This window comes from Schistocerca serialis, chromosome 2, assembly GCF_023864345.2.
Source record: "Schistocerca serialis cubense isolate TAMUIC-IGC-003099 chromosome 2, iqSchSeri2.2, whole genome shotgun sequence".
Classification (NCBI taxonomy): Eukaryota; Metazoa; Arthropoda; class Insecta; order Orthoptera; family Acrididae; genus Schistocerca; species Schistocerca serialis.
In genome coordinates, this window is record NC_064639.1 from 385,990,742 (window position 1) to 386,012,507 (window position 21,766).

The following is a 21,766-nucleotide window of genomic DNA, read 5'->3' on the forward strand; positions in this document are numbered from 1 at the left end:
CTCTTCGGTGAAGGTATGTTCTCGAAACTTTGACAAAAGCCCGTACCGAGCTACTGAGCGTCTCTCCTGCAGAGTCTTCCACTGGAGTTTATCTATCATCTCCGTAACGCTTTCGCGATTACTAAATGATCCTGTAACGAAGCGCGCTGCTCTCCGTTGGATCTTCTCTATATCTTCTATCAACCCTATCTGGTATGGATCCCACACTGCTGAGCAGTATTCAAGCAGGGGGCGAACAAGCGTACTGTAACCTACTTCCTTTGTTTTCGGATTGTATTTCCTTAGGATTCTTCCAATGAATCTCAGTCTGGCATCTGCTTTACCGACGATCAACATTATATGATCATTCCATTTTAAATCACTCCTAATGCGTACTCCCAGATAATTTATGGCATTAACTGCTTCCAGTTGCTGACCTGCTATATTGTAGCTAAATGATAAGGGATCTTTCTTTCTATTTATTTGCAGCACATTACACTTGTCTACATTGAGATTCAATTGCCATTCCCTGCACCATGCGTCAATTTGCTGAAGATCCTCCTACGTTTCAGTACAATTTTCCATTGTTACAACCTCTCGATACACCACAGCATCATCTGCAAAAAGCCTCAGTGAACATCCGATGTCATCCACAAGGTAATTTATGTATATTGTGAATAGCAACGGTCCTATGACACTCCCCTGAGGCACACCTGAAATCACTCTTACTTCGGAAGACTTCTCTCCATTGAGAATGACATGCTGCGTCCTATTATCTAGGAACTCCTCAATCCAATGACACAATTGGTCTGATAGTCCATATGCTCTTACTTTGTTCATTAAACGACTGTGGGGGACTGTATCGAACGCCTTGCGAAAGTCAAGAAACACGGCATCTAGATGGGAACCCGTGTCTATGGCCCTCTGAGTCTCGTGGACGAATAGCGCGAGCTGCGTTTCACACGACCGTCTTTTTCGAATTCCATGCTGATTCCTACAGAGTAGATTTCTAGTCTCCACAAAAGTCATTATACTCGAACGCAATACGTGTTCCAAAATTCTACAACTGATCGACGTTAGAGATATAGGTCTATAGTTCTGCACATCTGCTCGACGTCCCTTCTTGAAAACGGGGATGACCTGTGCCCTTTTCCAATCCTTTGGAACGCTACGCTCTTCTAGAGACCTACGGTACACCGCTGCAAGAAGGGGGGCAAGTTCCTTCGCGTACTCTGTGTAAAATTGAACTGGTATCCCATCAGGTCCAGCGGCCTTTCCTCTTTTGAGCGATTTTAATTGTTTCTCTATCCCTCTGTCGTCTATTTCGATACCTACCATTTTGTCATCTGTGCGACAATCTAGAGAAGGAACTACAACGCAGTCTTCCTCTGTGAAACAACTTTGGAAAAAGACATTTAGTATTTCGGCCTTTAGTCTGTCATCCTCTGTTTCAGTACCATTTTGGTCACAGAGTGTCTGGAAATTTTGTTTTGATCCACCTACCGCTTTGACATAAGACCAAAATTTCTTAGGATTTTCTGCCAAGTCAGTACATAGAACTTTACTTTCGAATTCATTGAACGCCTCTCGCATAGCCCTCCTCACACTACATTTCGCTTCGCGTAATTTTTGTTTGTCTGCAAGGCTTTGGCTATGTTTATGTTTGCTGTGAAGTTCCCTTTGCTTCCGTAGCAGTTTTCTAACTCGGTTGTTGTACCACGGTGGCTCTTTTCCATCTCTTACGATCTTGCTTGGCACATACTCATCTAACGCATTATGTACGACGGTTTTGAACTTTGTCCACTGATCCTCAACACTATCTGTACTTGAGACAAAACTTTTGTGTTGAGCCAACAGGTACTCTGAAATCTGCTTTTTGTCGCTATTTCTAAACAGAAAAATCTTCCTACCCTTTTTAATATTCCTATTTACGGCTGAAATCATCGATGCCGTAACCGCTTTATGATCGCTGATTCCCTGTTCTGCGTTAACTGTTTCAAATAGTTCGGGTCTGTTTGTCACCAGAAGGTCTAATATGTTATCGCCACGAGTCGGTTCTCTGTTTAACTGCTCAAGGTAGTTTTCAGATAAAGCACTGGATTCACTGGATTATTTGTCCCTGCCACATGTTATGAACGTTTGAGTCTCCCAGTCTATATCCGGCAAATTAAAGTCTCCACCCAGAACTATAACATGGTGGGGAAATCTACTCGACATATTTTCCAAATTATCCTTCAGGTGCTCAGCCACAACAGCTACTGAGGCAGGGGGCCTATAGAGACATCCAATTACCATGTAAGAGCCTGCTTTAACCGTGACCTTCAGCCAAATTATTTCACATTTCGGATCTCCGTCAATTTCCTTCGATACTATTGCACTTCTTATCGCTTAAACACGCCTCCCCCTTCACTGTCCAGCCTGTCTCTGCGGTATACATTCCAATCTGAGTTTAGGATTTCATTACTGTTTACGTCTGGTTTCAGCCAACTTTCTGTCCCTAGTACTATGTGGGCATTGTGACCGTTTCTTAATGAGAGCAGTTCTGGGACCTTTCTGTAGACGCTCCTGCAGTTTACTATTAGCACATTAATATTGTTATTCCCTGTTGCATTTTGCCTACTCCTACCTTGCTGCGTCTCAGGAGGCGTCTTGTCGGGCCTAGGGAGGGGATTCTCTAACCTAAAAAACCCCCATGTGCTCTGCACACGTACTCCGCTACCCTTGTAGCCGCTTCCGGCGTGTAGTGCACGCCTGACCTATTCAGGGGGACCCTACATTTCTCCACCCGATAGCGCAGGTCGAGAAATTTGCACCCCAGGTCTCCGCAGAATCGTCTGAGCCTCTGGTTTAAGCCTTCCACTCGGCTCCAAACCAGAGGACCGCGATCGGTTCTGGGAACGATACTACAAATAGTTAGCTCTGATTTGACCCCGCGAGCGAGGCTTTCCGCCTTCACCAATTCCGCCAACCGCCTGTACGAACTGATGATGACCTCTGAACCCAGACGGCAGGAGTCATTGGTGCCGACATGAGCAACAATTTGCAGTCGGGTGCACCCAGTGCTCTCTATCGCCGCCGGTAGGGCCTCCTCCACATCTCGGATGAGACCCCCCAGCAAGCAGACAGAGTGAACAGTGGCCTTCTTACCCGACCTTCCCGCTATTTCCTTAAGGGGCTCCATCACCCGCCTAACGTTGGAGCTCCCAATAACTAATAAACCCCTCCCCCCGTGTGCCTGCTCGTACCTTGCTGAAGGAGCAGCCACATGTCCACTCACAGGCAGAGCGGGCGATGCCACACGGCCAGCCTCCACATTGACCCTCCGCCTCGTGCGCCGCGAACGCCGCTAAACCCGCCACTCCCCTTGGGGAGAGGGTGGCCCAACCGCGCCCAGTACACGCGAAGATGTCTCGACAGCAGGGATAGTGGGTGAAGCATGTAACACCTGGGGTACCTTGCGACGCACCAGACTCCCCACTGCCGCTACACTCCGAGGCAGCAGCCTGAAGTCGGCTGACCGCGGCCATCAACACGCTCAGCTGTTCGCGAACAGTGGCCAGCTCCTCCTGCGTCCGTACACAGCAGTCACACATCCTATCCATCCTAAGGAATCAATTTACTGAAGAGAGTTAATCAACCTTTAACTAGACTGCTAATTCACTAAAGGCGGCTGTTGATTCACTAAACTGCGGTTGCTTGGCACTTCTTGTAGAAAACAATGAAAATAGCACTACCTGTCTCTGGACTGTATTGCAAACAAACACTAGCACTACTGGCACTATGGTTGACTGAAGGGACTCTCTCTGACTTATTCAAAACAAACACTAGCCACAGGACCCTCTCCATTACTAGTACTCTAACTAGAACTAGTCGACAGAGTTGGTGAGATGGATAGGGGTGCCCGCTGTACCTCATGCGACGGCGCAGGAGGAGACGCTGCTGAATCGAGCCGCTGCGAGAGGGCGGCCCATGGATGCCAGAGTGATGATGTAGCGGCTGTGGCAGCCGGAGCAGGGGGAGCATGGTCGGGCCCAGGGGCGGCGGCCGTGGCCGCTGTGGCGGGCGCTTCCCGAACGGCGAGTAGCGGCGCCCTTATAGGCGAGGCGTGCCTTTCTGGACGCCACTTTGATGATGTGAATGGTTTAGCCGCCACCAGTATGTGCGCCACGCCCTGTTGAGACGCGACTGCTGCAGAAGAACAAGTAGAGATAAATAATAGTTAAGTACATTGTTTACTGCTGCTGGCACGGAAAAAGAATGAATACTGACGATCACATGGTTATAAGCAGAGTGAGTAATTATCTTTTTCACTCTGGCTCCAGGGCATAAACAATTGATCAGGTGATTCCACCGCACCCTCAAAAAATCGTCATAATAACCGTGAAGGAGAGAGAGATATGATCGATTTTGTCGGTCCTCGCCTGGAACAACAACAACGAGCAAGATATATAAACCGATATGTTAGAGAAAAAAACTTTCTATACTACAACTACTACTAGCACTACTATCAGAGATAGGTCATCTATTTTTTAAACTTACAAGTATCCTGCTTGGCCACTCATTATTTGCTGGAGGCTGTTCCTGGATCTGCTGATGAACAGCCTCCAACTGCCTGTCCAGCAAATCCAAGTCGTGTAGAGCTGTTCCTGTAACAGGATGAGATATAATTTCTTTTATTTTGAATGGCAAGTTACACTGAAAGATCACACATGCATATTTTTCTTTATACTTAGCAATGATACATGGAACAGCGCCCATCTCTGCCTCCAACTGAATTTGAATTTGCTTCAGGTGATCCAGAAAAAAAGAAGCATGAAATAAAAAAAATTGAATGGCTAATACAGAAGAAGAACAAATTACAATGAAAATTATACTCACAAGGCAATTACGACTGTGCACTGAACACAGGAGGCTCGACTTCCAGAGCCTATTGCAATCCAGACTGCTCCTCTCTCCCCTCACACTTGAGGGCAAAATCCGCGAGTTGTACTATAACAAGGAGACAAAATTAATAAGCCGAATTTAACATAAACATGAAAATTTAGACTGAAAATAGAAATTATTTACTCATTTGGTAAACCCGTATCCTGGACTCTAAGTCTCTTCCCACTACACTCTGAGGTGTTGCCGAAGTTAACTCTCTTCATCTCGTGGCGATAAAAGAACTAGTGAACACTGAGACACACACAATAATGAACACTGAGACAAACTAACGATGAGTGAGAAAGACTGTTGGAGAGCGATTCGTTATATAGATGTGATGACGTAGCATCAAATGATCTCAGCGTGAGCAAATGGCTGTTGAACATTTGGGGGGGGGGGGGGGGGGGCTCACTAGCCGTCCTAGTGACTGAAAGCTGAACTATCCAGATGCTTGCAGTACCTCGACGAGAACTGAGTCTTTGATAATTTATGGATTTACAGTGAAAGAATTCATACTATGAGTGAAGATGCTTTTTGGAATACACAGTGGATGATATTGAATTCAGCCCCTGATTTTGAAGTCATAATGTGTATATTACGAACTAATCTGAGGAGAACGCAATTAGATGTATTCTCGATTAAGGAAGGGAGGTGTTTTTACTGCATCTCGATCAATGCGATGTGTGTGAAATGTTATGGGACTTGACTACTAAGGTCATCAGTCCCTAAGCTTACGCACCACTTAGCCTAAATCATCCTAAGGACAAACACACACACCCATGCCCGAGGGAGGACTCGAACCTCCGCCGGTACCAGCCGCACAGTCCATGACTGCAGCGCCTTAGACCATCTCGATCAAAGTCTGCAAGCTTAATGACTTTCGAACATGAATGCTATATACAGGTAATTCTAGGTTGCTGGAATTAAGACTAGTGTTTCTTACATTTAGCTTAGCTTCATAAACGCTAAAGCAAATCATTTAAAAAGCCTTGAGATAATAAAATGGTGACTTTCTTTTAGTATTTAGGAATTTTGTACAGTGGAAAAGAAGAAACTCTGGGCTATTTTGGTAAACATCTCATGTTAGGGCAAGAATTTTTCCATACAGACAAGCTGAGACACCAAGAAAGCGAATGTTAAGTATTTGTGGGACACTATACAATTTGGTAAACATCTCGTGTTAGGGCAAGAATTTTTCCATACAGACAAGCTGAGACATCAAGAAAGAGAATGTTAAGTATTTGTGGGACACTATACAATTTCCGAGAGTTCGACTTGGTTCTTATTTTTACATAGCGATGTGACTTCAGTATGACATTGAGAACCTTGTTAGATGCGCGCTTTTCATGGGGACACATCATCTACATGTCACACATGTCCCATTAGAATCGCGAGCGGTGGAGCAGATTTCTATTTCACGATCTGTGATGTCAGTACGCATGTGCAGGCTAGACGCTGTGATATCAGTATACACGCACGTGGGCTAGAAACGTCATGCATGCCCTGTTAGGATCGCAAGTGATGGAACAGATTTGTAGAGCACAATCTGTGACATCAGTATGTGCACACACAGGCTAGACCCATCACGCATGTCCCACTAGGATCATGAGAGAGAAAGCAGTCAAACAGATGAGTGGGATGACAGCAGTCTCTGGTGGCAGTACTGTTTACTAGGCCCAGACCTCATGGCAAACACACTATTTCCCGCCATTTTCGCCCACCATCTTGGATTATATCACGGAACGGACGACAGTGCCCTCTGGTGGCAGTACTGTGTACTAGGTCAGTTGGACTCTGGACCTCGTGGTAAACACGCTAGATGGTGGTAGTGCCTCAAATTGTTTAAATAAAGACTGGTGCATGATTTCGACAGTTGATGATTAGCAAGCATGTTTGCAGTCTTTTAGATGGATTATTATTTTGATGATTTACGAGTTGTTTGGCTCTCTGGACATAAATGTATTGGATTATTTACGAGTGGTTTGTAGGTCTGTAGGCTGTGCAATGCATTATTTTGGAAGTTTATAATTAGCAAGCACATATGCAAAGCATTATACATGGGTTATTTGGGTAATTTACGAGTTGTTTGCAGGTCTGTATGCTGTGTACTGAAATTATTTCGGTAATTTACGACTTGTTTGTATTGCTTTATTTCGGTAATTTACGAGTAGTTTACAGGTCTGCAGGCTGTGTGGTATGTTCCCAAGCTTGGCATGTGTGTTTTGTACCACTGTGATAAATACACTATCTCCCAAAATCCATCCCTAAATAAATTGTTCCCAAATAAATAAACTACACTCCTTCCTCTCTCCAGCAGCCCACCGAGGCTGCGTCATTTTCCCACCAATATCTAGGAAGAGGTGGTGGTCAGGTGACTCAGGTTAGTGGAGGTAGCCCAAGTGACCTATTTTCCCGCCATTTTCTTACGTTTGTAGAGGTGTGTTATGTTGTCCTGATGGAATTTGAACTTCCCGCCATTTTCTGGGGGAGGCGAGGGGAGGGGGGGTTAGATTATCGGAGGTAACCCAATGGACCAAAATTCAAACTTCCCACCAAAATCCTCAATCTTGGATGATGTCACAGCCGCCATCTCGAATGACGTCATGAGCTGTTGTCAAGTCTACAGGCCGCCATCTTGGATGACGTCATCGCCGCCATCTTGGATACATCTGACTACAATGGAGAGGGGTGCCATATGAACATAGTCCCCCTACTACCGTGAACTCACTATCATGCTCCTCAAACCACTACAGTTCTATTCTGGTCTTGTGGCTCAGATAGTTATTCTTTTGGAAGGTGCCATGGCCGTCAGGGAAGACATCAGATATGTGTGTATGCGTCTGATCCGCAATAACATTCAAGTAGTCGACAGCTTTCACGGTGCCTTCGATTATTATCACAGATCCCAAACAAGCCCAGATAAATGTTCCCATGCACACTACTGCCCCCACTGCACCGCCCTGTGTCTGGGGCACAGTGCATGTTTCGAGTAGCTGTTCATCTGGATTATGGTGTGTCCGGACACCACCATCAACCTGGTGTAACAAGAAACGTGCTCCGTCCAACCAGGAGACACGTCCCACCCCCCCCCCCTCAAAAAAAAAAAAAAACCACACACACACACACACACACACACACACACACACACTCCAATCTCAATGATCCTGTACCCACTACTACCATAATCGAACATGTCGTTGGCTCAACATAGAAAAGCGTAGGATCGTCTAGTGCAGAGCCACATGTTCTACAACGTAGGCTGAACAATGTGCTCCTGAACACTTGTGCCTGCACAAGCACTGTAGTCAGTCATCAGACGTGCCACATACTGCTGCCTATCCTCCTTTACAGACTTCCATGTTCTGTGTTGGGGCTACGACGTCCAGCATGTTGTCGCCTAATCGTTGTTCCACTTTCCTTCAATCATTTCCCATAGATTCTCAGGACAGTAGCACGAGATCAGCCGACTCTTGAACCCTGGGAGGAAATTGTCTCTTCTGGCTATTACGCCCCACACCCTATAGGATAAATGCCAAGACACATGATTAAAGTTAGAAATAATGTACAAGATATTACAGCAGTGAAAACATTTTATATGCTTTACTTCTTCTTCTGCTTAATTTTTTGCCACTGAGAGCCAGTGGAAGATCACACAGCGACAGAATAGTAGTATCGAACCCGAGATAATAAAATATCAGTTAGTTTTTCTTTAAGTCAGCTGTTTGATTGAAATTAGTTTATTTTAAATACGTTTGTTAAATATTAGATTTCTCTCTCATGTGATCTCTAACTTCATACTTAAAAACTAATAATTCGTAAGAATCTTTTAAGGCTATATTCTGTTATTTCATCTCTTTCTTGCCCTCCTGCAACCTCCCAACAATACGTAAGAAATTTCTTCTAATATTTATGCACATTTAATTTCCACTCTCGCTTCTTTCTCTCAATCTAACGAGCTACAGGCAGAGGTTGGTAGGCAAGTTGGATGATTCCGTTTGTATACAGCCATCAATGACGGGAATACACTTTTATCGACTGTTCTGAACTTGATGTGGCTGTTTTCCGGACGTCATGAGAGCTTTTCTGATGTTTACGGTGAGAGCTTTACAAGAGGTTTGATCATAACGCAGCACTTTAGAGAGTAATGTCTTTAAGGATACAGGAGGCTAAACTACTCGTAAAGGCCTGTGGGTGCGGCAAGACAGGAAACAAATTGTAGCTACAGTGCCGACTAGCGAAAATTCATGGATTTTAAAAACTTCCCAAAACGGCTGGGTACTCGTGGAATCGAAGTGTTGGTTTTTGTCCCTCGTAGAGGATAGAGGAGAGGTCTTAGCGATCAAACGAGAGCAGATTTATTTCGGTAGTATATCAATTTATCAAAACTGACATTGGTGATCCATAGGGATTGGTCAAGCTCATTTCGGGAAAGACTGCAAAAATAAGATCTGTTTCCGTGCTTTGAGTTTTATCATCAGTATCCGACGACATCTGTTTCCGTTTCATGCACGATATTTGTAAGACAGACCGAGGTATCTTCTTGAGCTGATGCGAGTATTGCTGTTACGTGTACTCACAGCCTAGCTTTCCAACAGACTGTGGGGTATTATTGGTCTCACCCCGCTTTTTACAACCAAGTTAGATTCCCGACGCTCACTATGTTCTTTGATGCTCTCTTGTTCCTCAGATCACTGATATCCCTAAAACGACTCTCAGCGATGGTCAGCGAGATTTTAATAAACCGAATGTTGGTCCCCAAGCGATATTTAAATTGAACACGCCGTCCCTGTTTATTACGTGTTCTGACATCTTCATTTCGATAGACTCCTTAATTATGCTGCCCCAGAAACTTGGAGTCTGCACCACAATACTGATCTCATCGTATTTGATTTAATGATTATATTCGAGATAGTACTCGACGACAGCTGATCTGCTTAGTTGTTTAGTCGGGTATTGATGATGTTTCTTGCATTTCTCCTCGACTATGTTGTAGCCCGTCCCACGTAATACAAGCCACATTCGCATGGAATGCGGTACACACCCGGCTTTCGGTGACCTAGATCGTCTTTAACACTACAAAGAAGGCTTTTTATCTTATTTGGAGCAAGCGAAATACGCTGGATGTCTAGCTTCAGTAGAATTTTACCGATCTATCCGGATATGGGGCCAGCATAAGGTAGATAAGCGATTATTTTGCTTTCCTTCCCATAGCTCTCTATAGATTCCCGACGCTCACTATGCCCTTTGATGCTCTCTTGTTCCTCAGATCACTGATATCCCTAAAACGACTCTCAGCGTATTCCACCTCTGGTGGATGCGATGGTCAGCGAGATTTTAATAAACTGAATGTTGGTCCCCAAGCGTTATTTAAATTGAACACGCCGTCCCTGTTTATTACGTGTTCTGACATCTTCATTTCGATAGACTTAGGCGTTCTTGATTTTGATTTCATCGCCCGTTCAATTTTATGATCTTTGTAGTCATTCCTGCGAAATTTTATTCGTGGGTGTAATTCTTCGATAAGGTTCTCCCTGTCCGAAAGTTTTAGAGCACCATGGACCAGGGTCTGTAGCAACGAATTTTTTTGTGCAAGGAGTGGCTAACTTTGTCAAAACGGCAAAGTGATGCCTAAAGACATATCAGCCTGTGCCAGCAGTTACGGCACAAACTTTTGAAAATGCCAGATTTTCAAAAGTACATGACTCGTGCTCTTTTTATTGCCATTTATAAGTGCACACTCATCATTACACAGTTCATTTAAAAACTTGGAAAGTACGTTGTAACTGGAATTCAGTAAAATTTTTAAATAATATTTCAGTTTATGCTTCTTCTGCAGAAGGCCATGTAGTCATTACATCTACTCAGTGTCCAACAGGGGGCCCATTCACAGCACACAGTTGATTTTAGGAATAGAATACACAAATGAAATAATTGTAAGACGCTTAATCCAACTACAGTTTCTACAAATTTTAACATTTAAATCTGTCTTTGCCTTAACCTAATGTATACATTTGAAATTATTCATTCTCATTATTTATTGCACTCCATAGACAGATCACCATAACCTTTCATAAAAACTAAGATTCAGCTTCTCTTGTATTAATGTAATGGTTCCTCTTTAGACATTTCTTGTGCATTTTGCTTGATTTGCAACACTTTTTCTGCTGTCGTAGCAACAAGGCATTTCAAAATATTCACAAACTTACACTAAAACTTGAAGCACACCTTTTTAATGTATAGAAATAATAAAATAGAGTAATATCTTATAACTACTGGATGTATTTGTTTAGGCCTTGAGGTGGATATAATCCACATGTTTTGTTATAGTCATACAAAGCAAGTAAATAACATAGGCTTACTTCATGAGGAACATTCACAACCTTATGTGGTACGATGTACAGGGTGTATCAAAAAAAATCATCCAATTTGGCACATCTATATTTCTGAAACTAATTAACATATACAATAAACGGGAAACTCAAACAGTTTTTTTATACCTTTTCACAGGTGTTCAATATGTCCCCTTGACTTGTATGGCGTATGTCAATGTGGCATTCAGATTGTTCCCACATTGCAGCGAGCATGTCTTGCGTTACAGTTTACACAGCTCCTGTTGTGTGACGTCTCAGTTCATTCATTGTTGTTAGTAACGGAGGCACATAAACAGAGTCTTTCATAAACCCCCACAAGAAATATCACATACAGTCAGGTCCGGTGACCTTGGAGGTCAGTAATGTAAGGCCGAATCATTTGGTCCAGTGCAACCTATCCATCTTTCAGTAATCCTTTGATTCAAAAATTTCAGCACTTCCAGAACGTCAGTGTGGTAGTTCCCCATCCTGTTGGTAAAAGAAGTCGTTCCAATCGGTCTCCAACTGTGGGAAAAGAAAATTGTCAAGCATATCGAGGTATGTGCTTCCTGTAACAGTATGTTATGTTAACTGGGAACCTAGAAACGACGGAGAGTCTCCGTCCCCGCCGCAGCCGCAGTGGTCCGCAACCCCACGACGACTATCGCAGTCCACTTCATCCCTCCGCCGCCCCACTCAGAACCCAGGGTTATTGTGCGGTTCGGCCCCCGGTGGATCCCCCAGGGAACGTCTCGCACCAGACGAGTGTAACCCCTATGTTTGCGTGATAGGGTAATAGTGGTGTACGCGTACGTGGAGAACTTGTTTGCGCAGCAATCGCCGTCATAGTGTAGCTGAGGAGGAATAAGGGGAACCAGCCCGCATTCGCCGAGGCAGATGGAAAACCGCCTAAAAACCATCCACAGACTGGCCGGCTCACCGGACCTTGACACTAATCCGCCGGGCGGATTCGTGTCGGGGCCGGCGCTCCTTCCCGCCCTGTGACAGTATACTCGGCAAAGAAAATTGGACCATGCCCTTTTTTCCTGTGAAACTTCACAAAACACGTTAAATTTTGGAGAGTCCCTCTCATGTTGTACAACTTCATATGGTTGTTTCGAACCCCATATTCTCATGACGTTTCAGCTTTCCATTTAAAGCGAATGTTGCCTCGTCCTAAACACTATGCGTGGATGAAAACTGTCATCCTCCATCCTGTCAAGAACGAAATTACGGAACTCCACACGTTGTTGTTTGTCACCTTCACGAAGAGCTTGCAGTAGCTGTATTTTGTATGGTTTCATGAGTAAACGTCGACGCAACACACGCCAAGCGAACATAGAGTGCATGTTGAGCTGCTGAGCTGCAAAGGGAACAGATTTCTGCGGACTTCTTGTCAAACTATAGTGGATGCTTTTGACATTTGTGTCAGACACTCGGGGAGGCCCGGCGATTTGCCTTTACACAAACAACCTGTTTCTCGGAATTGTTGATGCCATCGTCTAATGCTTTGTGCTACAGGATGATCCAAACCATATCTAGTACGAAAGTCACGCTGAACAATTATTACTGATCTGCACCGCACAGAACGTATAACACAAAACGCCTTCTGTTGTCCCAACACCATTTTTACTAGAACTGAAGTGGGCGCACACTGTTTCTACCTAGCGGGAACCATGTGCAACTCGAGAGTTTGCTCTTTCCAACATTACGCTGTTCACGCGCGTATCTCAAATAACATAATAGTTATGATTTTTTACACCCTGTATTGTAACTACCACTTGTTTTTTTCGTTTTAACGATGAAGACTTAGGATGTGGTTTCAGCAGAACTTTACTACCTATGTGGTACTTTTGTCTTTTTCTTAACATTTTATCGTACTTATTTTTGGGGGAGTTTGCTTGGTGCATTAGCGAAGTAAATGTTTGTTAGATCTTTTCTTCTCTCGTCAATTCTGTCTGGCAAGCGGGGAAGTCATTTTAACCACTCCTCGCTTTCTGGGTTATTAAACATTAGCTCTGAGGATGTAAAGGAAGCAAATGTATGATGAAGGTTATTTACTGTCTCCTTAAAATGTTCCACGTGAAACACCCGCTTAGTTTGATGGTTCGGTATATATGTTCTGATGAAACTATTGAATTCACGAAATATTCTCTCCGCGGGATTCCCTCGAGAAAAAAATCATGATAGAATCTGTTTGACGTTCTGTCCTTTTACAAAATATTTCCAGTTATGACTCGTAAAATTTGCAGCATTGTCTGACAAAATTGCTTTCGGCCTCCCTGTCCTAGGAATATAATCATTCAGGATTCTTTTTATGATGGGAGTCGAATTAGTAGTTTTTAATGCATACAACTTGACATACTTTGGGAAAATGTCCAATAATGATACAACATATTTGATACCTGTACGTGATCGTGGAAGCTAGTCTGTCTGTCCGTAAACGTTCTAGTGGTTTAGTACAGCGTGTAGTGGAACAAGGCAACACACATTTATCAGTTCGGTTTCCCGACATGTTATGTAAGTTCTGAGTAGCTGCTGAATGTATCTTTTCATGTTTTGGAAATAGCAGTAACGTTTTAATTTTTGTGTACCTTTGTTTATACCATAGTGTCCCCAGACACCATGTGTGTGCTAAATTAGGGCTTTCTGATAAGCTTCGGCTACGGATTGCACACCATTCTTCAGACCGAAGGTTATAACGATAAAACAATGTTGTGATATAAGGTGTGATGCTGCTCAATCAGAGTTACAGGTTCGTGTCTCAATGCTTCTTTAATCGGTGCCCATTTAGGATCGACGTTCTGTGAGTGTTGCATTCTACGGCACATTTCTAAATATGATTTCCTATAAGTGGATTGCTTTAACAGCAGAAACTTGAATTCAGCAGTCCGTTCAGTTAACTCTTTACATGGTTCCCAACCTTGTGGAAGACGTGATAACGCATCAGGTGTAATATTAATTTTGCCTTTTATGTGAACGATTTCTAGGTCGTATTCTTGGAAAAACATCGATCAGCATGCTAAGCGCTGATGCAATAATTTACAGCTCATAAGGGATTTTAAGGTCTCATGGTCACAGAAAATCTTCATCCGTTTTTCATGAACATAATAATTAAACTTCTTTAGTGATCATACTACTATTAATGCTTCTAGTTCTCTTGCAGAGAATGATCCTTCGCATTCCGAGAATGACCTACCTGCAAATCCGATGATTCGAATACTAATGTTAGAATTATCTTTTTCTAACTGGAAGAGACATGATCCAAGGCCTGATAAGAAAGCATCCGTAACCAAGCAGAAATCTTTTTTCATATCAGAGAGATGTGAAATTGATGCATTCGCCAGAGCCTGTTTCACCTTGTCAAAATCTGCTTCGCAGTTATCGTCAAGTACCAAAGTACATTTTCCTTAGCAACCGAATCCAAGTGATTCGAAACGAATCGGCGGGAAAATGAGGCTAATCCTAAGAAAGTTTTCAGTTTCTTCTTCGTGCAAGAAGGTGGCATGTTTTTCACTACATTTATGTTTTTGAGATCGGGCTGGTGAAATGATATGCCCTAAAACCTAAAATATTTTTTCTTATAAAATTTTGATATGTTTAGGTTCGCCGTAACTCCCGCTTCATGGAACTTCCAAAGCACTCTTTCTAGAAACTCCATAAGTTCTTTCCAAGTAGAAGTAACTACCAGAAAGTCATCTACGCAGACGGTTACTTCATCCAGGAGGTCAGCACTCCAAACTGTTCCAAGGCTGTTATGAATACGCCAGCGCTCACATTGAGGCCAAATCGTCCATCGTTAAAGATAAAGGCAGTACATTGGCGAGATTCTTCCAACATGAAGACTTCCCAAATTGACGTTCTAGATGGGTTGAGGGCAAACACTGTGCACCATAAAACTTCTGGATTTGTACCTCCAATTTTCTGGTCGTTTCCTAACAGATACGAGCGTCTAGCAGTAGGCGTACACTACCTTCTGCTTTCACAGTGGGCAGTAGCAGACTGTTATACGGGGATAGAGATTTCTCAGTTATTCCCTAATCAAGCATCTCCTTGGTTTCACTATTTACAGCCTCTTTCTTGGTCCAAGGAAAGGGATAGGTGGATCGGCAATATGTTTCATGTGCTTTCACTTGTAGTGTGATATACGTATCCTTTTATGATATCAGGTTTCTCAGTAACTACTATTAAGTACCTATAAGATGGTGGAGTGCACATGTGGGTTTTTTAGGTTAGAGAATCCCCTCCCTAGGCCCGACAAGACGCCTCCTGAGACGCGGCAAGGTAGGAGTAGACAAAATGCAACAGGGAATAACAATATTAATGTGCTAATAGCAAACTGCAGGAGCTTCTACAGAAAGGTCCCAGAACTGCTCTCATTAATAAACGGTCACAATGCCCACATAGTACTAGGGACAGAAAGTTGGCTGAAACCAGACGTAAACAGTAATGAAATCCTAAACTCAGACTGGAATGTACACCGCAGAGACAGGCTGGACAGTGAAGGGGGAGGCGTGTTTAAACGATAAGAAGTGTAATAGTATCGAAGGAAATTGACGGAGATCCGAAATGCGAAATAATTTGGGTGGAGGTCACGGTTAAAGCAGGCTCAGACATGGTAATTGGATGTCTCTATAGGCCCCCTGCCTCAGTAGCTGTTGTGGCTGAGCACCTGAAGGATAATTTGGAAAATATATCGAGTAGATTTCCCCACCATGTTATAGTTCTGGGTGGAGATTTTAATTTGCCGGATATAGACTGGGAAACTCAAACGTTCATAGCGGGTAGCAGGGACAAAGAATCCAGTGAAATTTTTTAATGTGCTTTATCTGAAAACTACCTTGAGCAGTTAAACAGAGAACCGACTCGTGGCGATAACATATTAGACCTTCTGGTGACAAACAGACCCGAACTATTTGAAACATTTAACGCAGAACAGGGAATCAGCGATCATAAAGCGGTTACTGCATCGATAATTTCAGCCGTAAATAGAAATATTAAAAAAGGTAGGGAGATTTTTCTGTTTAGCAAAAGTGACAAGAAGCAGATTTCAGAGCACCTGACGGCTCAACACAAAAGTTTTGTCTCAAGTACAGATAGTGTTGAGGATCAGTGGACAAAGTTCAAAACCATCGTACGTATGTGCCAAGCAAGATTGTAAGAGATGAGAAAGAGCCACCGTGGTACAACAACCGAGTTAGAAAACTGCTGCGGAAGCAAAGGGAACTTCACAGCAAACATAAACATAGCCAAAGCCTTGCAGACAAACAAAAATTACGCGAAGCGAAATGTAGTGTGAGGAGGGCTATGCGAGAGGCGTTCAATGAATTCGAAAGTAAAGTTCTATGTACTGACTTGGCAGAAAATCCTAAGAAATTTTGGTCTTATGTCAAAGCGGTAGGTGGATCAAAACAAAATGTCCAGACACTCTGTGACCAAAATGGTACTGAAACAGAGGATGACAGACTAAAGGCCGAAATACTAAATGTCCTCTTCCAAAGCTGTTTCACAGAGGAAGACTTCACTGTAGTTCCTTCTCTAGATTGTCGCACAGATGACGAAATGGCAGATATCGAAATAGACGAGAGAGGGATAGAGAAACAATTAAAATCGCTCAAAAGAGGAAAGGCCGCTGGACCTGATGGGATACCAGTTCGATTTTACACAGAGCACGTGAAGGAACTTGCCCCCCTTCTTGCAGCGGTGTACCGTAGTTCTCTAGAAGAGCGTAGCGTTCCAAAGGATTGGAAAATGGCACAGGTCATCCCCGTTTTCAAGAAGGGACATCAAACAGATGTGCAGAACTATAGACCTATATCTCTAACGTCGATCAGTTGTAGAATTTGGAACACGTATTGTGTTCGAGTATAATGACTTTTCTGGAGACTAGAAATCTACTCTGTAGGAATCGGCATGGGTTTCGAAAAAGACGGTCGTGTGACAAGCAGCTCGCGCTATTCGGCCACGAGACTCAGAGGGCCATAGACACGGGTTCCCATCAAGATGCCGTGTTTCTTGACTTCCGCAAGGCGTTCAATACAGTCCCCCACAGTCGTTTAATGAACAAAGTAAGAGCATATGGACTAGCAGACCAATTGTGTGATTGGATTGAAGAGTTCCTAGATAACAGAACGCAGCATGTCATTCTCAATGGAGAGAAGTCTTCCGAAGTAAGAGTGATTTCAGGTGTGCCGCAGGGGAGTGTCGTAGGACCGTTGCTATTCACAATATACATAAATTACCTTGTGGATGACATCGGAAGTTCACTGAGGCTTTTTGCGGATGATGCTGTGGTATATCGAGAGGTTGTAACAATGGAAAATTGTACTGAAACGCAGGAGGATCTGCAGCAAATTGACGCATGGTGCAGGGAATGGCAATTGAATCTCAATGTAGACAGGTGTAATGTGCTGCGAATTCGTAGAAAGAAAGATCCCTTATCATTTAGCTACAATATAGCAGGTCAGCAACTGGAAGCAGTTAATGCCATAAATTATCTGGGAGTACGCATTAGGAGTGATTTAAAATGGTATGATCATATATAAAGTTGATCGTCGGTAAAGCGGATGCCTGGCTGAGATTCATTGGAATAATCCTAAGGAAATGCAGTCCGAAAACAAAGGAAGTAGGTTACAGTACGCTTGTTTGCCCGCTGCTTGAATATTGCTCACCGGTGTGGGATCCGTACCAGATAAGGTTGATAGAAGAGATAGAGAAGATCCAACGGAGAGCATCGCGCTTCGTTACACAATCATTTAGTAATCGCGAAAGGGTTACGGAGATGATAGATAAACTCCAGTGGAAGACTCTGCAGGAGAGACGCTCAGTAGCTCGGGACGGGCTTTTGTTGAAGTTTCGTGAACATACCTTCACCGAAGAGTCAAGCAGTATATTGCTCCCTCCTACGTATATCTCGCGAAGAGACCATGAGGATAAAATCAGAGAGATTAGAGCCCACACAGAGGCATACCGACAATCCTTCTTTCCACGAACAATACGATACTGGAATAGAAGGGAGAACCGATAGAGGTACTCAAGGTACCCTCCGCCACATACCGTCAGGTGGCTTGCGGAGTATGGATGTAGATGTAGATGTAGATAAAGCAAGATACGGAATTAGTTTCGTTGTTTCTCAGGCAGACACTCAGACTCAAATACTTTACCTTGCAGTACGGTTTCTAATTCTTGCATGTCAATGCTGTGCATTGAGACTTAGGTCACTTCAGCTGGGTGTAGTACCTCAAGCCCTTTAAAGCTAATTTTCACTCTCTGACCATGTTTGCCATTTTTAGTTTCTGTTTTAATCATACCTAATACCAGTTATTTCCCGTCTACCACCTTCACAAAACTTTTCTCTACAGCGGAGCCGATTCTTGCGGTTCCCAGAATGCAGTTAGTTGATACGTTATCTACTACCAGGAACGAGTTTTTGAATGCTCCGTTTACTGTTACAATCTCTACTTGTGTGTGTCAGCTAATAGTCTCGGATTTAGCACCAGTACCACCGACTACACGACGGTTTTGAACTGCAATGTGGGATGTCTTTCCTTATCACATAATTGTTTACAAAAATCCAGGAAAACCACGTTTGCCAAAGCACCTGTATCAATAATTATGAACTACTATAGAGCTCTTTTCAAGACAAGGGTTTAAATTTGCTAGTAACTCATCACGTATATCAATTCCATTATCGTACCTTATTAAATTAATATGTTCTAATGCAATGCCCCCTACACCTTCCTCGAGCACAGTCTGAGTGAACGATTCGATCGACATAAGTTTGGTGGACTACTTTCAATTACTTCACTTAATCGAATCGCTTGGTTCGGTGATCTCCAGTTTCCAGGGTTACTACTATTAGTACTCTGACCATAGTTAGGATTTTGTTGAGTCATATTCTGTGTCATGAGATTCTGTTGTCAGTTACGCTATTGCTGGCCATGCCAATTATCCACTCTGTTGTTTCTGTTATAATGTTTATGATGTTGTTGATGATGATGATGATTATTATTATTTCTTTCCTTTCTCAGACCTTATGTCTGGTTAATATTGAAAAGTGACGCGGACCTTGATCAAGCGTTACTTCCTTTTAACTATACGGTATATGTTACATTGCATTTAGGAACTTTCGGGTAATTGAACATGTATCAATAATTACAGATTTCAGTAGTTGTATATATACGTTTGGATGTAGCTGTATTGCGTTGATGTACCGGTGGATATTGTGTGATATGACTCCTGTAGGTGATAGTATAATTGGTATAATGTCAACTTTATCCTGATGCCACATGTCCTTGACTTCCTCAGCCAGTTGGATGTATTTTTCAATTTTTTCTCCTGTTTTCTTCTGTATATTTGTTGTATTGGGTATGGATATTTCGATTAGTTGTGTTAATTTCTTCTTTTTATTGGTGAGTATGTCAGGTTTGTTATGTGATGTAGTTTTATCTGTTATAATGGTTCTGTTCCAGTATAATTTGTATTCATCATTCTCCAGTACATTTCGTGGTGCACACTTGTATGTGGGAACGTGTTGTTTTATTAGTTTATGTTGTATGGCAAGTTGTTGATGTATTATTTTTGCTACATTGTCATGTCTTCTGGGGTATTCTGTATTTGCTAGGATTGTACGAGTACATCCGCTTGTGATGTGATCTACTGTTTCTATTTGTTGTTTGCAAAATCTGCATTTATCTGTTGTGGTATTGGGATCTTTAATAATATGCTTGCTGTAATATCTGGTGTTTATTGTTTGATCCTGTATTGCAATCATGAATCCTTCCGTCCCACTGTATATATTGCCTTTTCTTAGCCATGTGTTGGATGCGTCTTGATCGATGTGTGGCTGTGTTAGATGATATGGGTGCTTGCCATGTAGTGTTTTCTTTTTCCAATTTACTTTCTTTGCATCTGTTGATGTTATGTGATCTAAAGGGTTGTAGAAGTGGTTATGAAATTTCAATGGTGTAGCCGATGTATTTATATGAGTGGTTGCTTTGTGTATTTTATTATTATTATTATTATTAGTATTATTATTATTATTATTTCCTAGATTATATCTATGGTCATATTTTTTCTTCTTAGTGAATGGTGGTCTATTATTGCCATCGTTCGCACTGTTTTGCCTAAAATTATTTTATTGAGGTGCTGACCTATCGTTACCATTGGCATTATGGTGACGGGATCACAAATTTAGCATTGGAGGGCAGCTTGGGGGGTAAAAATCGTAGAGGGAGACCAAGAGATGAGAACACTAAGCAGATTCAGAAGGATGTAGGTTGCAGTAAGTACTGGGAGATGAAGAAGCTTGCTCAGGATAGAGTAGCATGGAGGGCTGCGTCAAACCAGTCTCAGGACTGAAGACCACAACAACAACAACAACAACAACTACGAACTGTGACCTTTCTGACAGGAAATCACAAATCCAGTCGCACAACTGAGGCGATACTCCGTAGGCACGCAGTTTGGTTAGAAGACGCTTGTGAGGAACGGTGTCGAAAGCCTTCTGGAAATCTAAAAATATGGAATCAATTTGAAATCCCCTGTCGATAGCACTTGTTACTTCATTAGTATAAAGAGATAGTTCTCTTTCACAAGAACGATATTTTCTGAAACCGTGCAGACTATGTGTCAATAAATCGTTTTCTTCGAGGTACTTCATAATGTTCGAATACAGCATACGTTCCAAAACCCTACTGCAAATCGACGTTAGTGATATAGGCCTGTAATTCTGCAGATTACTCCTACTTCCCCTTTTGGGTATTGGTGTGACTTGAGCAATTTTCCTGTCCTCAGGTATGGTTCTTTTTAAATGGCTAAATATGGAGCTATTTTATCAGCATACTCTGAGAGGAACCTGACTGGTATACAATCTGGACCGGAGGCCTTGCCTTTATTAAGTGATTTAAGCTGCTTCGTTACTCCGAGGATATCTACTTCTATGTTTCTCTACTTGGCAGTTGTTCTTGACTGGAATTCAGGAATATTTACTTCGTCTTCTTTGGTGAAGCAGTTTCGGAAAATGGTGTTTAACAACTCTGCTTTAGTGGTACTGCCATCAGTGACTTCACCGTTGCTATCGCGCGGTGAAGATATTGATTGCGTCTTGCCACTGGTGTGCTTTATGTATGACCAGAATCTCTTTGGGTTTTCTGCCAGATTTCGAGGGAGAATTTCGTTCTGGAAATTATTAAAAGCATCTCGCATTGAAGTCCGTGCCATATTTCGAACTTCTGTAAAACTTCTACAATCTTGGGGATTTTGCGTTCTTTTAAATTTGGCATGCTTTTTTCGTTGCTTCTGCATCAACGATCTGACCCGTTCTGTGTTCCTTGGGGGATAAGTACCATCACTTATTAATTTATGTGGTGTATATCTCTCAATTGCTGTGGATACTATCTCTTTGAAAACATTCCACAACTTTTCTACACTTACATTATCAGATCAGAAGGAGTGAAGACTGTCTCTTAAAAAAGCGTTAAGAGCATTTTTATCAGCTTTTTTTTAAAAATAGA